The sequence below is a fragment of the Homarus americanus genome, unplaced genomic scaffold, assembly GCF_018991925.1.
Source record: "Homarus americanus isolate GMGI-L3 unplaced genomic scaffold, GMGI_Hamer_2.0 scaffold39155, whole genome shotgun sequence".
Classification (NCBI taxonomy): Eukaryota; Metazoa; Arthropoda; class Malacostraca; order Decapoda; family Nephropidae; genus Homarus; species Homarus americanus.
This window is the reverse complement of record NW_024737042.1, coordinates 13,408,636-13,434,318: the sequence shown is the minus strand read 5'-3', so window position 1 is coordinate 13,434,318 and position 25,683 is coordinate 13,408,636.

Below are 25,683 nucleotides of genomic sequence, written 5' to 3'. Positions count from 1 at the left end.
TTCATCGAGAACAGATATTGGAAGTAAGTGGAATAAGTTCAAAGGAAAATTCCAGGCAGTCATTGACGAGTGTGTCCCTAAGAAGATAATCAGAGGACTGAGGGTTAGCAGAAAAAGAACAAATGAAAAATTACCTATGAACAGGAAGCTCAGGGCTAAAGTGAAGAAAAAAACAGAGACTTTTTGGAGAGACTGAAAATAATGAAAACGAAGTTCAATGAAAGAGCATGCACAAGGGAGATGTATCTGGAAACTGAAAAGGAATACAGGAGATTAAATAACCAGGTCAGATGGGAAACTAGAAACATCTTGAAACGGAAAGAACAAGAGATTGCGAAGAAGGTTAAGGCAAATCCAAAAGTGTTCTGGAAGTATGTACAGACAAAAACAAGAACAAAAGCTAGAATTGCAGATCTTTACAAGGATGAGGAAAAAGTACAGAAGACTGTGAATGATCAAGAAAAGGCAGATGTACTCTCAGAGCAATTCTCACGAGTTTTTATCATGGAACCAGATAGGGGGATACCAACAGCCAACAAGAAAGACGTGCCAGCTCTTGAACACCTGGAGATAACCGAGGGCAAAATAAGAAAGGTGATTCAAAAATTGAAAAGACATAAGTCTCCCGGTCCAGATGGGTTACATCCAAGAGTCATTAAGGAGATGATGGAGGAACTATTTCAGCCTCTGAGGATCTTGTTTGAAAGCTCTTTTCAAGAAGGAAATATACCCAAGGACTGGCGTATTGCATATATCACAGCTATCTATAAGAAGGGAAGTAAAAGTGAACCAGGAAACTACAGGCCAGTTAGTCTAACTAGTGTAATCTGCAAATTAATGGAGTCAATATTACGGGAAGAGATGATATCCCATATGAAAAAATATGGATTGTTTAGTAATAAACAGTTTGGCTTCATTTCCGGCAGGTCAACAGTCCTACAGTTGATTAGGGTACTAGACAGGTGGACGGAAATTATCGATGACAGTCAGGCTGTGGACATAGTGTATTGTGACTTCATGAAGGCTTTTGATAGAGTACCCCACAAAAGACTATTAGAAAAAGTATCTAGTTATCGCATTGATGGAAAATATCTTGATTGGGTAAGGAATTTTTTAACTAAGAGAAAACAGAGGGTTGTGGTAAATGGAGAAGTATCTGACTGGAGAGAGGTCACTAGTGGGGTCCCTCAGGGTTCTGTTCTCGGCCCCCTGCTGTTTGTCCTTTTTATCAATGACCTGCCTGAGGCAATTAAACACGACAGTGAGGTATATCTACAGTATATGCGGATGACACAAAGATTTTTAGGAAAATAGAACGAGATGAGGATTGTGACATGCTGCAGGAGGACCTGGATGGGATCAGGGATTGGACTGAGAAGTCGATGCTGAACTTTCACCCAGAAAAAAGTAAATACATGAGGATAGGAAGAACAAAAGTTGCTGACCATGGATATCATATGTACACCACGATCAAGAAGACCACTGTAGAGAAGGATATAGGGGTAGTCATCGATGATAAGCTGACGTTTTCTGACCATCTAGCTGAGAAAATCAACAAGGCTAATAAAATAGTGGGCACTATTAGAAGAACTTTTGTTCATCTGGATGCACCTATATTCAAGGCTCTGTACACTGCTCTGGTTAGGCCACGCCTTGAGTATGCTAATCAAATTATAGGGCACAGATATCCGCCACACACAGCCACCGTCTGAGTAGAGAAGAGGCTATTGAGCTGGAGTCACAGGCGTGAGCCTCTTCCAGAAGATCATCTGTGAGTATCTGTGAGTATCTGTGAGTATCTGTGAGTATTGTCTACCATTCGCCGCGGCTCTGTCTGGGGAACTATGGGTAGGCACCCCACCCACCCACTCACCCACCCACCCCGCCAACAGCATGCACCCCCAGCCTTTTTTTTTCTTTTTTTTCTTTTTTTTTTTTGAGAAAGGAGGCATGAAAGAAGATTAGAGGTGGGGGAAGGAAGTTATAGTTCGGAAATTGAAGAAATTCAGGAGGAGGTAAGAGAGGCGGGCTGACCGCCTAGCTAAGCTAATAGTGTGTTAGGGTTGTGTCATGGGTTAGTTATTGTCTGTCGGTACAGGCACTAGACAGCCTACCCTGTCCCCCCCACCCCACCCCACCCCCACCCCACCCCGCCCTGCCCTTCCCTCCTCCTCCTCCCTCCCTCCCTCCCTCCCTCCTGCCCTGCCCCGAACCGACTCACCCCAACCAACCAGGGCCAGCCATCTGCACCCCCACCCTACCCAACCTTCCTCAGCCCTCTATACCCATATGCCCTTTACCCTCACCCACATCCTGGCTCTCACCCTCCCTCCCCCCTGTTTTTCTGTTTCTATTTAGTTATTAGAACTTAATGTAGTTGACGTAAAGACCTTCCCTAGTACCCTGTCCACTGTTATTATACCGTAGCATGTATTTGAACGTAATGACATAAGCACCTATAGCTTTCTCTCTCGCTATCCTGCATGGGTTACTTTCGAATTAATGGGACAGACACTGTATTGCATAATATCACGAAGGCATTTAGAGAAGTAATAATGTTAAAGTAAATTATATTCACTTCTAGACATTCAGATTAAGAAAGAGTTAGACCTCCTGTTGAATGTCACATTGTCTCACATTATTTGATCGAGTTGGGATTTACCTGAGATACCTGAGGATTATGGGTAACTGTAATCTAAAGGGTGTGTACACCACCTCCGGCCTAATGACCCCGTGATGCCTCAAACTGATCTCACTTCCAGCCAAACGTAAATCCAGTATTTGCAGGTCTAGCAAAATCCAGCTAGTGGGTGTGAAGTCCATATCACTAGACTTTCCCACTTGAGTCATACCTCTGTCACTCACACACACTATAGAAGACCAGACGACCATGACGGTCAGTAAGCAGTCAGAAAGCAGCAAAGCCTGTCCAGGATGGCGACAACAATGCATCCCTGCCGGATCATTCCTATGGACCGTGACGCAGAGAAACCCGACGGAGAATTGAATTGTAAAATTGAATTGTAACAGTTTATTTAGCCAGTAAAACACAGATACAGAGTGGATAATAATAACAATATTAACATGGCTGAGTCAGTTGAGGACCTGAGCTCTCTTTGAGGCACCTGATATATACAATACATTTATCTCAAGGAAGTATTATGTAACATTAAGTATCATCTGGAATAGTACAATAGCATGGTAGTAATAAGTACATCTCATAGTGTTACCACGGTTATCACTTCAATATTTATTTATTTTATTATTTATTATTTATATTTTTTATTTTTTTATTTATTTATATTTTTATTTATACATACATATACACATACCTATACAACCCACCAGGATTCGAACCCATGGCCCACAAGCCCATGAATGTGACTGGGGAACGCTAACCGCTGGACCACCAGGATACTAAGAGCAGTCCTAGACTTTGTTATATTTCACACAAAGCCTGTTCAACGAGCTTATGGCGCCGTGAACCTCTAATGGGGACTACCCGTATCACTTAGGTGGTCAGAGTAACGTTACTCTAGGACTGCTTTTAGTATCCTGGTGGTCCAGCGGTTAGTGTTCCCCTGTCACAGTCATGGGCTCGTAGGCTGTGGGTTTGAATCCTGGCGGGTTGAGGTGTTGATTGTATGTAGAAGTCCGCATGCTTTATTGGGCTAATGAAATATATATATATATATATATATATATATATATATATATATATATATATATATATATATATATATATATATATATATATATATATATATATATATATATATACACATACATACACATACACATATACATATAAATTAGAGTGGAATTTAAAAACATAAGTATAATGGGGGAGCAGTACAACCTGGGTTGTGCAGTAATAAGGTTGAACAAGAGGACAGAGCTTTCAGGATTATGTCTAGTTGGCAATTATGTGTATTGCAATGGTAATTACTTATTTATTTACATGATAATTTCCGATAAAACGGATTTGGTGGTACAATAAAAGCAGGTACTGTAAATATAGTAAGTGTTACAAGAAATATTAATACTTCGACAATAGATATTTTTTTAGAGATGATTTAAAGGAAGGGAGCGTAGTCTTTGCTCGGATGGGTGGGGGTAAGTTGTTCCATACCTTCACACCATGATATTTTATGGAGGTCTGGGACTGAGAGGAGCGCATGGGGGGTGGTCTTAGTAGCTCTGGGTGCCTTAAGTTGTATCTCTGATTATTCCGGAACTGGAAGTAATTATTGTCAAGCAAGTGATTGATAGATTTGTAAACAAAGAGGGCACAGCAGTAAGTGTTAATATCTTCGAATTTTAAAAATTTCAATATAGCAAATTTTCGTTTGTGTGATCTGTTTTTTTTTCAAGTAGGTCATTGTCCGTACAACTCTCTTTTGTGCAGTAACCAGAGATTGTGTTTTTGAAGAGCCAGAGGCCCCCCATAGTGTGTGAGAGTGTATCAGGTGTTGGTAAACAGATCATGATAGATTTCTTTCATTGCTGTGAGAGTGAGTGACTGTCGAGTGTGGTACATGATACCGCACTGTTTATTGATTTTACTGTGGATGGCTTTTATGTGGTTTTTCCAGTTAAGTTTCTCATCAACAATAACTCCGAGGAATTTAGTATTTTGTTCGCGTTTGAGGACTATTTTACCAAGGTACAGGGGGTTCAAGTCTGGAGGTAAGTTTTTTCTTCTGTGAAAGATCGTGTAGTGGGTTTTCTCATTTAGGGTCAGTTTATTACGTATTACCCAGGTCCCGACTTTAGTTAATTCAGTGCTCATAGTTCTCATCAAGGAATGGAGGTCTGAATTGCTGGCATAGAGATTACTATCGTCTGCAAATAAGTTGTATTTTATGAGTGAGCTGGCATGGACTATGTCGTTTAAATACAACAAAAACAGTACTGGACCGAGAATTGAACCTTGGGGGACTCCATACAAGATTGGCGAGGAGTCAGATTGGTGGTTATTATAACAGACATACTGCATCCTGTTGAACAGATATGCGGTAAACCAATTGTGGGACAGGCCCCTAATGCCGTAATGTTCAAGCTTTGAAAGGAGGATGGTATGGTCGACATTATCGAAGGCTTTAGAGAATGACGTAGTGTCGCTGCCAGCATGCCCTTCCGTCAACTTGGGTATGCCTGACGCAGAGATGTCCCCAGCTGGGATCCTGTCATCATTGTTCCAGCCAGGCCGCCAGCCCGACGACACCATCTGGTAGATTGCTGGTACCGCAGTCATCGGATTAGAAGCAAACATCTAGGGACGACGGAACCGACTCGGTGCCTCTCTTTGACCTAGGGGCCTTACCTTAATTGTTGGGTAGGAGGGGGCTGACCTTAACTGTATTGGTCCGAAGTCAACGTGTTGGCTACAGTCAGCGTTTGCAACATCCAGACTACTTGTGAACGACAGCTGCTAGAAGCAAGGAGGAAAGAAGTGAGAAATTGATGTCCAAGAGGAGTGACACATACTGTCCTGGAAAAACCCCTATTCTGTTGATAGCTCTATTAAGGATGCGCCCCATAGGCTCCTACCAACGTAGATGTGTCATGCCGAGCCTGATGGAGTGAGGGAAGCGTGCAACGGTGCAACACAACAGTTCACGGAGGTGTTAGTTCGGATAGGATGGTAGTCTCACTGTAGATATGAGTGATGCTGTGTGTCCTGGTCGGATTTGGAGGAGAAGATCCTTGAGGAGTTGTGAGAAGAGAAGGAGAGAATTCTATGTCCTGTGGGATGGACATTCCCAGTGTTGAAAATAGACTGACTGATCCCCCCACTATTGAAAAAGCTCCCTTTCCCGTTATGAGTTCTGAAACTAGGCCACCCAGTAAGCTTCTGCCATTGTGGAATGAGGCTATGCCGCCGAAATTAGTTACCAGGGAAGAGGTACAATCGATATGTCTAATAAGAGTAACTCTAGGCAGTTAGTACGTAGTGGATAATGTAGTCAAGAAACTCCTTGTCTCCAGAAACGATTTGTTCACTCATACAGTAGTAGATGGAAGCTGAAAGTAGTGAAAAGTAAGCAAGTATCTGTGGACGACCTGCCATCTGCAAATGTTAACTCTATATCTCTGACTGCTGCCAGATGTACCATCAGCAATTGTGAGATGAGACACCAGCTGAACAACAGAAAATAAGATATACAAAACGTGCATGTGTGTGTGTGTGTGTGTGTGTGTGAGAGAGATAAGATCCATGATACTCCAGAATATGTAAGGAAAAAAAATATGTGAAATAAATTGAGAGAATGAAAACCAAAAAATTAAGTAATTAAGATAAGAAGTGAAGAAATCTGTTTTGAGAAGTAATGTAAGTTGATGTTGAAAAGTGACATATTGAAATGTTAGTAATTTTGAAATTGATGTTGAAGATTCATGAAGAGTTGAATTTTTTTATGACAATCAAAGAAAGAGAGAACTAAGCAAAGAAAATTCATCTTCTATATACATTCGTTTGTGCATGACTAGTAATTAAGCCTTTTGCTTTCATATGAGTGATTTACCATAGTTCATGGTTCTTTTTTTTGAGTACTTTCACTGTTGATTTCTTATATTGAATTGTCCATCATTTTAGTTCTCATGATTTTTTGTGATCCATATTTGACATATTGTTATGTTTGTTTTTAACAATTTCTAGATTTCTTTTCTTAAATACTAGAGCATTTTAATATTATTTTGACATTTACTAGAATTTACTTTCTTTTCATTTGTGATATCTAGCAAATTACAGTTTGCTGTGCAAATATTGAGAAACATGATTTGTGTTGTCAATTTAATATGCTAATTAATTTTAGGTATTCCTTGCTAGGATTAGGAATGAAAATTTGCCAAATATTTTGTGAACATCTCATAAATTTTCATATAAGCGACCAGGGGGAGTATTGTATCCATGTCATGAGGTTCCCGCCACTTGAGAGTTCCCGCCAATTTCGAGCCAATAGTGTGAAGGCCTTAGGCCTGTCTTCAGCCAATGAGGAAGCCTATGAGGCGTAACGTCATGAAAGTTGTGGCTAACAAAGTACTTTGATTCATACAAAGGAGTGTTAGTTACAAGACAAGCGAGGTTATCCTAAAGCTATATCTTGCGCTTGTGAAACCTCACTTGGGTTGCGGAGTTCAGTTCTGGTCACTGTACTATAGAATGGATATAAAATCCCAAGGAAGATTTCAGAGGAGAATGACACGACTAATTCCGGGCATTAGGAACCTTGAGTCCATAAACAGGTTAAAGTATCTTAATTTGCTTCCCTCGAAAGGCGTAGAGCGAGGGGCGAAATGATCGAGGTGTATAAATGGAAGTCAGGGATAAACAAAGCTGATATAACAAAGGTACTCAAACTATCAAACCAGGAGCGAACTCATAGCAATGGTTTTAAACTAGACAAATTTAGATTTAGGCGCGAGATAGGTAAGCATTGGTTTGGAAATAGAGTAGTGGATGAGTGGAACAAGTTACCAAACATCATCATTAACTCAAATATACTGGATAGCTTCAAACATACTGTAGGTTGGATTTATATATGAGTGATAGGGGTTGGGTGTAAACGGAACTGCCTAGTATAGGCCAATAGGCCCGCTGCAGTTTCCTCCATTCTTATGTTCTTAACCCACTACTCATCTCACTAATACCTGCCTTATAACTCGCCACATTAACACCTAACCAATGATACACCTCACGGACATCTAACATATGGGCATCTCATCTTACCAACACCCATTACTAACTTTACAAACCAAGATGGGTGTAAGAGTGGTGTCTCTCAGTTTGGGTCTATTGGCAGTACTGATATATTCTTGGTTAACATTACTGACTCATGGAAGGAAGTTGGGATCCAGTATCAAGGAGGAAGAAAAAGATTAGAGAGTGAGGTTTGGAATCCACAGTCAATAAATGTTCTAAAGGATCTGAATCCCTCTAACCTCATCTAACTTCTTTCAGGTCTGGCTGATACTTTATGTTATTGACACCAGAACGTAATCTCACCACTTCAGCGCCTGCTAGACGACTTGGTGATGGAGGTGGAGGGTCAGGCACACCACGGGCGGAGGGGACACACATGTTGTTTGAAGCACAAAAGAGATTCAGTATTAGTGGTGTTGTTCCCGGTTCGTTGATACGATCAGTCCTGTTAACGGGACGCCACCACACAGTTCCCAATTAACGAACAATAGACCAGACAACGAGAGATGAAATAACATTTCCATATTCCAGAGCCAGTAGACGGAAGTTCTTTCATTTATATTCGTATATGATAAACAGAAGCTTCTCGCAGCCAGTTAAGAATTTCTCTGCATTAATTAAGCTGCATTTGAATACCAAAGTGACAATTATCATTCCATTTGTTTTAATTTAATTGTATTGTCAATTTCGAGTACCTGCCACACACACGTTTAGTTATAATTAAACATTCCGGGACAACAAGCCTTGTTCGTCCATATCCAATTTCTAATTCAAATTAAATCAAACGCCTGTTCACATGAATTACAGCTCCATAAATATATTTCACAGAGTTGATAGAGAATGCGACAGCTGCTCTGAGTATAATATTCCATCAGTAATTTATAGTAAATATGGGGTTCATTGGAAACAACTATTATATGAGGATAAATTTACTATTATTTTAGTTTTATCTTTCACGAACATAGTATTAAATGTGCTGGATCGACCTACAAAGGGCATGCCAAGGAAATACAGTAAGTATACAATTATTTTTATTGTTCACTACGACGAATATTTTGGAATGGTCACTTTTTCTCAACTACCTATGATACAGGTAACGACACTGTCTTCATATGATATCAAGACAGTTTATCTGAGTTATCACAAGGCCAGATACCTCCACTGGTCTTCTACGTCAAGCCAATATAAAGTACCATCGTTTCTCCCAGCCACGCACGACGAGCTGTACGAGACCCAGGGAAAAATAACATAACTGAAAAAGGCAATAACTCGTAATATTGTCTTCACTGTTAGCAATCTTGAATAAAGTAGTGGGTTTTATGCCTAAATTGCTGAATCTCCACCCCCCCCCCCCAACCATCTCCCTCCTCCCACCATTTCCCTCCTTCACCATCTCCTTCCTCCATCTTCCTCCCATAATCCAGATTTATTAGTAATTTTTTTGTACAAGCAGTGTAGTTACGTACATATTCTTATATACTGGAGCCTTTAACTGGAGTATTCATCTCTACCTATATACACCAGGTCAAGTTATGTTAGAGAGAAGGATAGAATAGGTTAGGTTTATTACCAGAACAAAAATATTCGACACGTTTCTTCTATTAAGGACGTCTCTGGAAGGTGGTTTTCCAGCAGTGATTCTCAAACTGGGGTCCGCGAAAAGTTTTTGAGAAATAGTGCGTTTAACGTTTGTGAGAGATTTGGCGATTCCAATTCGCAGGATATTTTGGATTTGGGTTGAAATGAACAAATGCTTTGGACTATGATTTATTCTTTGATTATTATTTAAAATATTTGTATGCGTCATGGTATATAAGGGGTCCTTGGTTGAAAAAAAGGTTGAGAACCCCTGCTCTAGAGGTCATACTATAATGTCAATTGTATTATACCTGTCAACACCATAATACTAATGTAGTCCTATCATGTTATTGTGAAACTGAATATTTTGTTCTTCCGACCCCATTCATTCCACTGACCAGCACCTCCCTCACTACACACCTGACCCGCGCCTCATATATCACTTACAGTAAGTGGTCTGTGATGTAATTTAAAACCAAAAGATGACAATGAAGGAGTGTGAGTTTAGCTACGAAATTGACCGCGAAAAATAAAATTTATATTAGATATTTTCATCAGCATTAACCACAACATATGTATAAATGTTAGTTGAGATAATTAACTCAAAAGAAGATGTGTGTATGTGTAATAATAATAATAATAATAATAATAATAATAATAATAATAATAATAATAATAATTAACGGTTTATTGAAAGAGCATGGCAGCCGGAAGGCTGAAAATATACAGTTCCATAATTGGGGAATGGGTCACTCGATTGACAAATAATATATAAGAAACATAAGTCATATGTTGAAATGCCCTGTAGTAATAGGGCATTTCAACATAGTGACAGTGCAAAAAGGTAAGATTGACTGGGACTGAATATACTGGCTGGTTACGAGTTGTTGATAATTTTTACAGTGGTTGAGACTGAGCTGTTCTTATAGCGATCAATACGTGCTTATATGGGCTGGGTGCTGTTGTGGTGTCGAACAGCAATTCACGGACGAGGATCTCGGGGGAGTAGGAGCCAGTGTCGAAGATGGTGCAAATTTGCAGATGAGGTCGTGGTGATGGCCAGAGAGCCGAGAGAGTCAGTGTGTTGAGCACTTCTTGATATGTAGAGTAGGAAAAGGAGAGAATAATCTTGCATGCCCTCTTTTGCACTTTTTCTAGGTGTTTACGTTTTGTGGCATTTAAGGAGGAAGACCAGGCAGGGGAGGCATAGGTGTGCTTGGGAAGTATAAATGTTGAGTAAACACTGAGGAGCTCGGGCGCAAGAACTCCGAAGGACTTGAGACGGCGGAGGAGGCTGAGCCGAAACCTGGAGGATTAAACAACTATACTGACGTGTGTTTTGCAATTTAGTTTGCTATCTATAGTGACGCAGAGGAGCTTAGTGGACTCCACAACCCGGAGTGTGTTGGGGCCCAAAGTAATGGAAGGAGGTGAGATAAGGTCGGAGGAGAGGTTGTTGTACATAACCTTGGTCTTGGTATGGTTGATGGTGACGTGATTGTTGGTGGCCCAATTTTGGAGACCTCTCAATCAATCCTGGAGGGCGAGTTGCTGAGACTGATCCCAATGGTGGAGTCGTCAACATATTTCCAGCGAGCAGAGGTTTCTCTTGCGGCATCATTGATAAGCATAAAGAAGCAGAGCGGTCCCATCTTGGTGCCTTGGAGGACGCCACAGGTGAGTGACTGAAAAGTGGAGACAGATCCTCGGAAGCGTACGGCTTGGCGTCGGTCACTTAGGAAGTCTGTAAGCCATGGTATAAGACTTCTTCGAAACCCGAGGTCGATAGCTTTGTTGGTGATTAAATTGTGGTCGACTAGGTCGAATGCTTTGTAGAAGTCAATGAAGGCGACATTCACAGACGGTTGAGGAAGTTTTCATATTGCCAAATTGCTGAGGATCTATGGCGCTTGCAATATCAGCATAAGCCCAGTGAAGCACGAAACTTTCACAGATTAAGCTGGGTATTGGGGTGATGGCAATGGGTCGTAGCTCATTTAAGGATTGTGGGCTGGTTGACTTGGGCACTGGTGACACATATGAGGTCTTCCAGTCAGCTGGGCATCTACTGTCAGTGGGAAAGGAGGCTGGTAGGTAAGCGGGGAGACTGGTTGTGTCAAGCCGGGGGAGTGTCTGGCATATATTTTCGAAATGGTTGTTTGATTGCTCACCTGCGTCACCATTAGTGAGATGGCTACGGAAAGGGAGGGGGTGTGTCTTATGTTTAGTCCACAGAGTTTTTAAGCTGGTGTTGGTCTGCTTCAGGTGTTGCAACTTGGTTCGGTAGTGGGACTTATTTGCAGTGCATATTTCACGGATCACTTGGTTGCGAAGGGACCTGTCGTGGTTGTGGTCATTGAGATAAAAGGCGCTGTCTCTCTGCTGCATAAGTCGTTTGATACGAGGTGTGATCCAGGGCAAGTCAGCTGGGTGTGATCTGATGGACTTTTCAGGGAAGAAGTGGTGGTGAGCTTCCGTGGTGGTGTTGGTGTATTTTATTCAATTGGTGTTCGCGTCATCCACACTGATTACTTCACTGCCCGAAGAGACGCACTGCAGAGTCAGTAATTGGCCTGTATGTCTTGATGTAGGGTCTCTGCACTTGCCTGGTAGTGGGAGCTGGGGACCAGAGCACTGATAGGTGTGTGCTACACCTGATAGGAGGCATTGGTTGAGGTGGCTGGTACTGGTCCGCTAAATCAGTTAATAATATATAAGCCAAGAGTATTTTGACCGTGTGTGGGGAAGTTCACAACTTGTGATAGTAACAGCTGGTCCTGGATATCAGTGGCGTCAATTTCTTTATAATCCCTGCCTAGTACTAGCTTGGCATATGGGTACCTAACCCTGAGGTGGTAATGAGGTGACTGATAAAAGTGTCTCTAGTGGGTGAGTGAGGCGGGTGGTATGCCACACAGTATATGATAGAAGCAGTGTGGCGTTGGTGGGCACGTACCACAACACATACCCATAATTCCTCCACATGAGCTGGCATGAAGGGCGTAGTTCATCTTGACAGACGAGGGCAATGCCCCCTCTGCATCCATGTGAATGAAGGTGATGAAAGAGTTGATATCTCTCAACGTAGCACGTTTTAGGAACAATTTAACAAGCTTCACATATGGTAACGACGTTGGCAGCGACTGATCGGACTGTGGTTACCAGTTCGTCATATTTCTTATCTAAGGAAGTGGCGCTAAAGAGCAGTAAGGAGGTTAGGCTGTACCATATTCGGGGAACTTTAGTGTAGTGGTACGATCCGTCAGGCGTAGGTTTCTCTGGTTTTATAGTAGAGGTGATGATCCTAATGGGCTTCTGTTTATGACGTTCTTGTCTACAGCTGTGAGCATGGAATATACTCAGTGATTTTAGTTGCGCAATAACACTGCCATCAGGATAACCGGTTGGTTGAACGGTACCGCTCTTGCCTTGCAAGAGAGATGTCACGGGTTCGATTCCCGGGCCGGTGGAAAGTTGTTCGGACACACTTCCCAGCCTCCCTTGGTCCCTGTTCACCTAGCAGCAAAGTAGGTACCTGCTGTAAATCGAAAGTTGCGAATTCGTATTCAGGGACAAGTTGTTGGAGCTTTCAATAACTTGCTTAAGACATAAACCATTGACTCTTCAGGCTTCTTCGCCCTTGACTCTTCAGGCTTCTACGCCCTTGACTCTTCAGGATTAACATAAGAACATAAGAATGGAGGAAACTGCAGCGGGCCTATTGGCCCATACTGGGCAGTCCCGTTTACACCCAACCCCTATTGCTCATATAAGCATCCAACCTATGTTTGAAGCTATTCAGCGTATTCGAGTTAATGATGATATTTGGTAACTTGTTCCATTCATCCACTACTCTGTTTCCAAACCAGTGTTTACCTATTTCACGCCTAAATCTAAATTTATCTAATTTAAAACCATTGTTACGAGTTCGCTCCTGGTTGGATAGTTTGAGTACCTTTGTAATGTCCCCTTTGTTTAGCCCTGCCTTCCACTTATACACCTCTATCAGGTCGCCCCTCGCTCTACGTCTCTCGAGGGAGTGCAAATTAAGATGCTTTAACCTGTCTCTATACTCAAGGTTCCTAATGCCGGGATTAGTCTTGTCATTCTCCTCTGAATTCTTTCCAAGGATTCTATATCCATTCTGTAATACGGTGACCAGAACTGAACTGCGTAATCCAGGTGTGGTCTCACAAGAGCAAGATACAGTTTTAGGATGACCTCGGTAGTCTTGTAACTAACACTCCTTTGTATGAACCCAAGTACTTTATTAACCTTGTTACGAGCAAAAACACATTGTTTACTTGGCTTAAGGTTCCTACTTATCATTACTCCTAAATCTCTCTCGCAGTCGGATTTCTCTATGGCATCGTTTTTCATCTGGTATCTGGTTTCCCTGTTTACATCTCCTATGCTGAGTACTTTACATTTGTCCATGTTGAATTTCATCTGCCATTTTTGAGACCATTCGAAAAATTTGTTTAGATCTTCCTGTAGTTTTGTGGAGTCCTCGTCAGATTTAATAACACGTCCTATTTTAGTGTCATCAACAAATTTGCTTATGTTGCTGTCTATGGCGATATCTATGTCGTTTATGTATATAATAAATAATAATGGTCCAAGTACTGAGCCTTGGGGAACTCCACTTGTGACGTTGCTCCAATGGGACTTAGTGCCATTAATACTCACTCGCTGTTTCCTGTCCTGCAACCACGCCCTAATCCATTTAAGGATATTTCCTTTACTGCCATGTGCTTCTACCTTTCTAATTAGTCTTTCGCGGGGGACTCTGTCGAAGGCTTTGCTAAGAATGAGCCAAGGTGGATGACCAGAAAACTTAAACATGACATAGGAATAAAGAAAGGAATGTATAAGAAATTAAAGGGAGGGGAGGAGCAGCTCAGAAATAGGTATAATGAACTATCTAGGAATGTTAAGAAAAATGTAAGGAAAGCAAAGAGAGACTATGAAATCAAAATAGCAAGAGAATCCAAGGCGAATCCCAAGGGATTTTTCCAGGTATATAGGACAAAGGTCAAGGACAAAGTTGGGACTTTAAAGTCAGGGAGGGGAGAAGTGATAAATGGCAGTGAAGAAACAAGCAAAGCATTGAACAGCTACTTCTTATCAGTTTTCACAGAAGAAATTTGCGATGAAATTCCAGAGGTGCAACTGATATTTAAGGGAAAGGAAGAAGAGAAATTAAAGAATATCACTATCAGAAAAGAGGATGTTCTTAAGAAGATAAATAAACTAAAGAAAACAATATCCCCAAGGCCGGATGAAATTTTCCCTCGAGTCTTGAAAGAGTGCAGGGAACAGATTAGCGGACCCCTCGTAAACTTATTTACAAAATCATTAGACACTGGAGTTGTGCCAGACTTGTGGAAACAGGCAAATGTAGTACCCATATTCAAAAAGGGAGACAGAGCATCATCGTCAAATTACCGGCCGATCAGTTTGACGTCAGTAGTGGGGAAATTTCTTGAATCAATTATAGCAGATCGCATCCGATCGCATCTAGAGAAAAGCAAATTAATCTACGACTCTCAACATGGGTTTACAAAGGGAAAATCTTGTCTAACAAATCTGCTAACGTTTTTTAGGAAAGTCTTCGAGGTAGTAGATAATGACGAAAATTACGATGTTATTTACTTAGACTTTAGCAAAGCATTTGACAGAGTACCGCAACAGAGGCTTCTGAGAAAAATTAGGGCTCATGGTATCGAGGGGAAAGCTTTAAATTGGATAAAATCATGGCTCACCGATAGAACGCAGAGGGTCAGCATAGATGGTGTTAAATCTGAGTGGGGCCGTGTAACCAGTGGGGTTACCCAGTGGTCAGTACTAGGCCCACTCTTGTTCATAATCTACATTAACGATCTAGATACTGGGATCAGCAGTGACATAAGCAAGTTTGCGGATGACACCAAAATAGGGCGGCAAATTAATTCAGGGCAGGATGCAAATGCATTACAGGAGGATCTAAATAAACTACAGGGGTGGTCTGAAAAATGGCAAATGAAATTCAACACCAGCAAGTGCAGCGTACTTAATATTGGAAGAACAAATACTTATAATGTATACAGCCTTAACAACATCAACCTAGAGAAGTCGACTTGTAAAAGAGACCTAGGGGTACTTGTAAGCCCGGACCTACGGCCTAGAAAACAGTGCGTTAATGTTCGAAATAAGGCAAACAGAGCATTGGGTTTTATATCTAGAAGTGTAAGTAACAAGAATGCAGAGGTCTTATTGCAACCATATCTTGCGCTAGTCAGGCCGCACCTCGATTATGCGGTTCAGTTCTGGTGCCCCTATTATAGAATGGATATAAATTCACTAGAGTCGGTGCAGCGAAGAATGACAAAAATGATTCCTGGACTTAGAAACCTTCCATATCAGGATAGGTTAAAGAAACTTAACTTGCATTCCCTAGAAAGGCGAAGAGTGCGGGGAGATATAATAGAAGTATTTAAGTGGGTGAAAGGAATCAATAAAGGGGATATAGATAAAGTTCTTATAATATCCGAGCAGGATAGGACTCGAGCAACGGATTCAAGTTGGATAAGTTTAGGTTTAGGAGGAGATAGGAAGAAACTGGTTCACAAATAGGGTGGTGGACGAGTGGAACAAGCTTTAGCAACTTTGTAGTAAGTGCGGGAACTCTGGAAAGTTTCAAAGGAGGCTAGATAGATTCATGGATGATAGAGAGTGGTAGTAACTCTCGACAGGAGCTGCCATGCGCAGGCCAACCGGCCTATTGCAGACTCCTTATTTTCTTATATTCTTATGTTCTTAAAGTCGAGATATACCACATCATAATTGTGCCCCTCGTCCACCGATTCGAAAACTGATGAAAAGAATGTTAATAGATTAGTTAGACATGAACGTCAGCTTGTGAAGCCATGCTGGGAATCATTGATCAATCTGTGCTTCTCCAGGTGATTTCGAATAGAGTTTGAATTGATTGCTTCCAGTAATTTGCCTACTATTGATGTTAGACTGATTGGGCGGTAGTTAGAGGATAGTGATCTATCCCCCTTCTTGAAAATCGGTATTACATTCGCTATCCTCCAGGATTCTACGCCCTTGACTGTTTGGGCTTCTACGCCCTTGACTCTTCAGGCTTCTATGCCCTTAACTCGTGAGACATAGACAGAACGCCAAGAAAATAAGGAGTCTTTGCAATAGGCCGGTTGGCCTGTGCATAGCAGGTCCTGTCGAGAGTTACTACCACTCTCTATCATCCATGAATCTATCTAGCCTCCTTTTGAAACTTTCCAGAGTTTCCGCACTTACTACAAAGTTGCTAAGCTTGTTCCACTCGTCCACCACCCTATTTGTGAACCAGTTTCTTCCTATCTCCCTCCTAAACCTAAACTTATCCAACTTGAATCCGTTGCTCCGAGTCCTATACTGCTCGGATATTATATGAACTTTATCTATATCCCCTTTATTGATTCCTTTTACCCACTTAAATACTTCTATCATATCTCCCCGCACTCTTCGTCTTTCTAGGGAATGCAAGTTAAGTTTCTTTAACCTATCCTGATATGGAAGGTTTCTAAGTCCCGGAATCATTTTTGTCATTCTTCGCTGCACCGACTCTAGTGAATTTATTTCCATTCTATAATAGGGGCACCAGAACTGAACCGCATAATCGAGGTGCGGCCTAACTAGCGCAAGATATAGTTGCAATAAGACCTCTGCACTCTTGTTACTTACACTTCTAGATATAAAACCCAATACTCTGTTTGCCTTATTTCGAACATTAACGCACTGTTTTCTAGGCCGTAGGTCCGGGCTTACTAGTACCCCTAGGTCTCTTTCACAAGTCGACTTCTCTAGGTTGATGTTGTTGGAAGCTATATACATACTAAGTATTTGTTCTTCAATATTAAGTACCTTTACACTTGCTGGTGTTGAATTTCATTGCCATTTTTCAGACCACCTCACCAGTTTATTTAGATCCTCCCTGTAATACATTTGCATTTGCATCCTGCCCTGAATTAATCTGCCGCCCTATTTTGGTGTCATCCGCAAACTTGCTTATGTCACTGCTGATCCCAGTATCTAGATCGTTTATGTAGATTATGAACAAGAGTGGGCCGAGTACTGACCCCTGGGGAACCCCACTGGTTACACGGCCCCACTCAGATTTAACACCATTTACGCTGACCCTCTGCGTTCTATCGGTGAGCCATGATTTTATTCAATTTAAAACTTTCCCCTCGATACCATGAGCCTTAATTTTTCTCAGAAGCCTCTGGTGCGGTACTCTGTCAAATGCTTTGCTAAAGTCTAAGTAAATATCATCGTAATTTTCGTCATTATCTACTACCTCAAAGACTTTCCTAAAAAACGTAAGCAGATTTGTTAGACAAGATTTTTCCTTTGTAAACCCATGTTGAGAGTCGTAGATTAATTTGCTTTTCCCTAGATGCGATCGGATGCTATCTGCTATAATTGATTCAAGAAATTTCCCCACTACTGACGTCAAACTGATCGGCCGGTAATTTGACGCTGATGCTCTGTCTCCTTTTTTGAATATGGGTACTACATTTGCCTGTTTCCACAAGTCTGGCACAACTCCGGTGTCTAATGATTTTGTAAATAAGTTTATGAGGGGTCCGCTAATCTGTTCCCTACACTTCAACACTGCGGGGAAAATTTCATCCGGCCCTGCTTTCCTGTTGGGAGCTGTAAACCGCTTCGCGCTTCACCTTACACAAGGATGTAGGTGTCAATAAAAAAAAAAAAAAAAAAAAAAAACACATTGGTGGTCCTTGTCACTGGCACTTTGAAGGTGACCGACTAAGTGCCCACGGTCTGGTATTACACTGCTGTGAATCATGCTTGTTTTTGTGCTTTTCCTTGGAAAACACTGTCGGATCACTTTTGGTAACCATTCATTGCACAGATCACTTGAATGTTTTGCTGATAAATCCCGGTGTAGTGTGTTTGGTAGGGTGTTAGGATATGGCAGGGGGGAGCGGGCAGGGCCAAACAGACTTGGCCAGGCTGCCAGTCAGAAGTGCCTACAGAACACATCTTACTTTTATTTGACTTTTACTTTTTTTTGTCTCACTGAGGGCTGACTGATGTGCATACGTGCGTGCGTGTTTGCGAAGGTCTTATTGAAACCCAGTCACTCTCAATTTACGTAAAGTACAACAAACATTTCTGATGGAAAAATATAAAATTAATAGAGCCAATACAGTACATCATTCTGAAGTTATGCCATTACAAAATATTCTTTCATACAATTTCCTTATAAACAATTACTCTGACCTCACTAGGGGAAAGGTCACGGCAGGGTTAGCTCCGGAGGGATAATTATCAGATATGGCCAGTGCTATGTGCGGTCTTGGGTATGAGAGTTTGTTGACCAAACTGGAGTGGTCCATTGAAGAATTGGCGAGGGCCAAGTTAGAAATTGAGAGGGCCATGTTGGAGAACCTGAAATTAAGGAAAGAGCTGGCGAAGTTAAAAGGAGAGGCTGGACGAGTAAAGCCAGTGTCTGACGAAAAATCAAGCGAGTGGAAAATTGTGAGTAGTGGGAAGACAAAGCTGGTGGTGAAGAAGCACACGAAGGATACAACAACAACGACAACAACAGCTAAGTGTACCAACCCGTTCAGTCCCTTGATAGACGAATTGGACGTTAGTACAGTCAGGGGCAGGGATGACAAGGAAGGTATAAAAACTTTAATTGTTGGTGACTCACAGGTAAGGTACATGGACAGGACCTTTTGTGGTAAAAACAAAAACTGGATGAGGGTGTGTTTGCCAGGAGCTGGGGTGGGGTATATAATTGACAGGATGGACAATAACTTGTCTGGTAATGGGAACAAACCCATTATCTGCCTCAGTGCAGGAGGCAATGATATTGGCCGGTGTAGGAGCGAGGAACTTCTTGATAAGTTCAAGGCAGCCATAGATCGTATTAGGACTAAGGGAGGGATCCCTATCATATGCAGTGTCCTGCCTAGAAGGGGAGTTGGCATTGAATGGTTGTCAAGGGCAGTTGGTGTCAACGACCGTCTTGACAGATATTGCAAGTCAATATCAGTCCCATTCATTGACAACTGGGACAACTTCTATGGCAGAAGGGACCTTTATGCTAGTGATGGGGTGCACCTGTCTAGGGATGGAGTAGCAACCCTGGCTGGGGCTCTAGAGGGGGCAGTTCAAAAGATATCGAAGTCTTTAAACTGCTAAGAGAACATATGGGCACGGGGGTGGAGGAGACTGCAGTGGGAGCGGGTAAACAAGGCGAAAGATTACAGGGAAATAGTGTTAGGAATGATGACAAAACTAAATTAGACAGGGAGTTTAAAACTAAACGAGGTAAGGGGAGGACTCAGAACACGACTAACTTAAATGTATACTACGCTTAACAGTAGAAGTTAAGGAAATCAAAAATGGATGATATTAGGCCTTGTAGGTACCAAGAAATCGATATAATTGCATTCACTGAAACATGGATCAACCTAGACACACACGTGAATTATCAGGTCGAATACCAAATTGCGGATTACAAATTGTTCCATACCGATAGGCCGTCCAGGAAAGGAGGCGGAGTAGCCATCTATGTCAGGGATAATCTGAAGTGCGAAATAAATAAGGAAATAAAAACTGAGCGGAATACAGAAACAATTTGGATAGAATTAATCAACGGTAGGGAAAAATTAATCACAGGAGTAATATATAGACCTCCCAATCTTGATAGAGTTAATGAGCGACTTATCTGGGATGAAATGCTCAGGGCTTCCATACACAACAAAGTCTGTATAGTAGGCGACTTTAACCTTGGCCAAATAGATTGGACTGACCTTACGGGCAACTCAGAATCAGAGGATTTTCTCGAGACGATCCAGGACTGTTTCCTAAGTCAACATATAACCGAACCCACACTGGGTAATAATATACTGGATTTAGTTCTGTCGAACAGAGAAAACCTCATTAGCAATGTCGAGGTAGGGAACGAACTTGCAAACAGCGATCACAAAGAAATTCGATTCCAGTTAGATTTTCAGGGCAGACGTAAGGAAAATTCCACTAAAGTACCAGATTTCAGAAGGGCAAACTTTGACAGTTTAAAGAGACAGCTGAGAGAGGGGGTGTCGCGCTTGGCCGTGAACCTGACAGATGACACTGACCTGATAACGAGATCTGAGATTGCCGAGTTCCACGATAATTTAAATAGTGAGTTACTTAATGCACAAAGGCAGAACATACCATACAAAAAACTCAGATCAGACAACAATGACCCTAAATGGATAAATAATTATTTTTATAGAACATCATTGGCCAAAGGAAGGCTATAGGTAGAAGGATAAATCGTGGCGAAATTCACCTCCGGGACTATTATAGGGTATTGGCGAGTAGGGTTAAAACCGAGATAAGGAAAGCAAAGAGGAATATTGAGGTAAGGATAGCAAGGGAGGCGAAGACAAACCCCAAAGGATTCTACCAAATGTATCAAACCAAAACACGAGAAAAGATTGGACCAATACGGTCAGACTCCGGCGAGCTCACTGATAACGATGGAGAAATGAGCAATAATTTGAATAAATATTTTTCAACAGTTTTCACCACCGAAAATTTAAACATGATACCTGAGGCACCGACTCTATTCAGAGATAGTGAAGAAAACAAATTAAGTGAGATAGTAGTGACTAGTAACGATGTTAGTAAGCAAATAGACAAATTAAAGCCTAATAAGTCACCTGGTCCCGATGAGATATTTGCCAGAGTATTAAAGGAATGTAAGGAAGAGCTTAGTATGCCCTTAGCAAAGTTGTTTAACATGTCCTTAAAAACAGGTGTAGTACCAGAATCCTGGAGGATAGCGAATGTAATACCGATTTTCAAGAAGGGGGATAGATCACTATCCTCTAACTACCGCCCAATCAGTCTGACATCAATAGTAGGCAAATTACTGGAAGCAATCATTTCAAACTCTATTCGAAATCACCTGGAGAAGCACCTATTGATCAATGATTCCCAGCATGGCTTCACAAGCGGACGTTCTTGCCTAACTAATCTATTAACATTCTTTTCATCAGTTTTTGAATCGGTGGACGAGGGGCACAATTATGATGTGGTATATCTCGACTTTAGTAAAGCCTTCGACAGAGTCCCCCACGAAAGACTAATTAGAAAGGTAGAAGCTCATGGCATCAAAGGTGACATCCTTAAATGGATTAGGGCATTAACGGCACTAAGTCCCATTGGAGCAACGTCACAAGTGGAGTTCCTCAAGGCTCAGTACTTGGACCATTATTGTTTATTATATACATAAACGACATAGATATCCGCATAGACAGCAACATAAGTAAATTTGCTGATGACACTAAAATAGGACATGTTATCAAATTTGACGAGGACTCGGCAAAACTACAGGAAGATCTAAACAAATTTTTCGAATGGTCTGAAATATGGCAGATGAAATTCAACGTCGACAAATGTAAAGTACTCAGTATAGGAGATGTAAACAGGGAAACCAGATACCAGATGAACAACGATGCCATAGAGAAATCCGACTGCGAGAGAGATTTAGGAGTAATGATAAGTAGGAACCTTAAGCCAAGTAAACAATGTGTTTTTACTCGTAACAAGGCTAATAAAGTACTTGGGTTCATACAAAGGAGTGTTAGTTACAAGACTAGCGAGGTCATCCTAAAACTGTATCTTGCTCTTGTGAGACCACACCTGGATTACGATAGTTCAGTTCTGGCCACCGTATTACAGAATTGATATAGAATCCTTGGAAAGAATTCAGAGGAGAATGACAAGACTAATCCCGGGCATTAGGAACCTTGAGCATAGAGACAGGTTAAAGCATCTTAATTTGCACTCCCTTGAGAGACGTAGAGCGAGGGGCGACCTGATAGAGGTGTATAAGTGGAAGGCAGGGTAAACAAAGGGGACATTACAAAGGTACTCAAATTATCCAACCAGGAGCGAACTCGTAACAATGGTTTTAAATTAGACAAATTTAGATTTAGGCGTGAAATAGGTAAACACTGGTTTGGAAACAGAGTAGTGGATGAATGGAACAAGTTACCAAATATCATCATTAACTCGAATACACTGGATTGCTTCAAACATAGGTTGGATGCTCATATGAGCAATACGGGTTGGGTGTAAACGGGACTGCCCAGTATGGGCCAATAGGCCCGCTGCAGTTTCCTCCATTCTTATGTTCTTATGTTCTTATTCAAGAGTATCAGGACAACTGCCCCCTGGATAATTGCCCACCGGACAACTGCCTCCCGACAACTGCCCCCCCTGGACAACTGCCCCACCCCCATAGGACAACTGCCCCTGGACAATTGCCCCCCATTGCCCGAGTGAAAATTATGTACAGCTGACCAAAGACCTGACCTGACTTACTGAGTTCATTTTAACCTACCAGTTTAGGGATTATCCTTACCTTACCCTACCTGATCTGACCTGACCTGACCTGACCTGACCTGACCTGACCTGACGTACTTTGTTAAACCTGCCAGTTTGAGGAGTAGCACTGACCAGTCCGGGGGGACAATTGTCCAGTGGGCAGTTGTCCTAGAACCCAATCAAGATAATAAGACGAAATAACCCTGAGTGGATATTCATATACGTCCATCACTGTCAGTGTTGGACGTGAGAGAAATCATTGTCATGAGATTTGAATATCCCTTCATTTTCATGTAATAGTTAGGATACAGCTACTACCAGTACCCAGGATACAGTTACTACCAGTACCCAGGATACAGTTACTACCAGTACCCAGGATACAGTTACTACCAGTACCCAGGATACAGCTACTACCAGCACCCAGGATACAGCTACTACCAGCACCCAGGATACAGTTACTACCAGCACCCAGGATACAGCTACTACCACCACCCAGGATACAGCTACTACCAGTACCCAGGACTACCAGCTACTACCAGCACCCAGGATACAGCTACTACCAGCACCCAGGATACAGCTACTAACAGCACCCAGGATACAGCTACTACCAGCACCCAGGATACAGCTACTACCAGCACCCAGGATACTAGCACCCAGGATATGAAGCATTACCAGCACCCAGGATACAGTTACTACTAGCACCCAGGACACAGTGCTACTACCAGCACCCAGGACACAGAAGTTACTACCAGCACTCCAGGATACAGCTACTACCAGCACCCAGCACAGTTACCACTAGTACCCAGGATACAGTTACTACCAGTACCCAGGATAGCTACTACCAGTACCCAGGACACAGCTACTACCAGCACCCAGGATACAGTTACTACCAGTACCCAGGATACAGTTACTACCAGCACTAGGATACAGCGCCATTACTAGCACCCAGGGATATAGAAGCATGGCTCAGGCACTCAGGATACAGCTACTACCAGCACCCCAGGATAGCGCTATCACCAGCACCCAGGATACAGCTACTACCAGCACCCAGGATACAGCTACTACCAGCACCCAGATACAGCTACTACCAGCACCAGGATAGCTACTACCAGCACCCAGGATACAGTTAATCACCAGTACCCAGGATACAGCTACTACCAGCACCAGGACATAGCTACACACAGCACCTAGGATACAGCTACTACCAGTACCCAGGATTATTGAAGCTACTACTCAGCACCCAGGGGATACAGCTACTACCAGTACCCAGGATACAGCTATTACCAGCAACGGTGGATACAGCCACTACCAGCACCCAGGATATGCTACTACCAGTACCCAGGATATAGTTACTACCAGTACCAGGATACAGCTACTACCAGCACCCAGGATACAGTTACTACTAGCACCCAGGATGGGTTAACTACTACTTTTTAGTACCCAGGATACAGCTACTACCAGTACCCAGGATACAGTTACTACCAGTACCCAGGATACAGCTACTACCAGTACCCAGGATACAGCTACTACCAGCACCCAGGATACAGCTACTACCAGTACCCAGGATACAGTTACTACCAGTACCCAGGGTACAGTTACTACCAGTACCAAGGATACAGTTACTACCAGTACCCAGGATACAGTTACTACCAGTGTTCAAGATACAGTTACTACCAGTACTCCGAATACAGTTACTACCAGTACCCAGGATACAGTTACTACAATTACCCAGGATACAGTTACTACCAGTACCCAAGGTACAGTTACTACCAGTACCCAGGATACAGTTACTACCAGTACCCAGGATACAGTTACTACTAGTATCCAGGATACAGTTACTACCAGTACCTAAGTTACAGTTACTACCAGTAGCCAGGATACAGTTACTACCAGTAACCATGATACAGTTACTACTACTACTCAGGGTACAGTTACTACCAGTACCCAGGATACAGTTACTACCAGTACCCAAGGTACAGTTACTACCAGTACCTAAGTTACAGTTACTACCAGTACCCAAGGTACAGTTACTACCAGTACCAAGGATACAGTTACTACCAGTACCCAGGATACAGTTACTACTAGTATCCAGGATACAGTTACTACCAGTACCTAAGTTACAGTTACTACCAGTAGCCAGGATACTGTTACTACCAGTATTCAAGATACAGTTACTACCAGTACTCAGGTTACAGTTATTACCTGTACTCAGGATACAGTTATTACCTTTACTCAGGATACAGTTACTACCAGTACTCAGGATACAGTTACTGCCGGTACTCCAGATACAGTTATTACCTGTACTCAGGATACAGTTATTACCTTTACGCAGGATACAGTTATTACCTTTACTCAGGATACAGTTACTACCAGTACTCAGGATACAGTTACTGCCGGTACTCCGGATACTGTTATTACCTGTACTCAGGATACAGTTATTACCTTTACTCAGGATACAGTTACTATCTGTACTCAGGATACAGCTATTACCTTTACTCAGGATAGTTACTACCAGTACTCACGATACAGTTACTGCCGGTACTCCGGATACAGTTATTACCTGTACTCAGGATACAGTTATTACCTGCACTCAGAATACAGTTACTACCGGTACTCAGGATACAGTTACTGCCGGTACTCCGGATACAGTTATTACCCGTACTCAGGATACAGTTACTATCAGTATGTACAGTGACTACCAACCGCCAATATTAAGCGTACTCAATCGTTTAATAGTTTTACCATAAGTAAAGTGTTTTGAAAAAAAAAAGTAGTTGAATAAAATTTTTTGTTGGGGGAAAACTGAGATTGGTTGTGTGTTAGCTGCAGCGGGACATGGAAATGGCCAGCATAATTTAATCTAAATTCTAAAAAATAGTAGTACACTTTTTCAAACTGGACGTTTTCAATAAGTCGACGGCAAAAGTTTTATTTCATTTTCTGTTCTCAATGTGAAACCAATACTTTTTTTTTCTGCTGCCTCTTTCAACTGA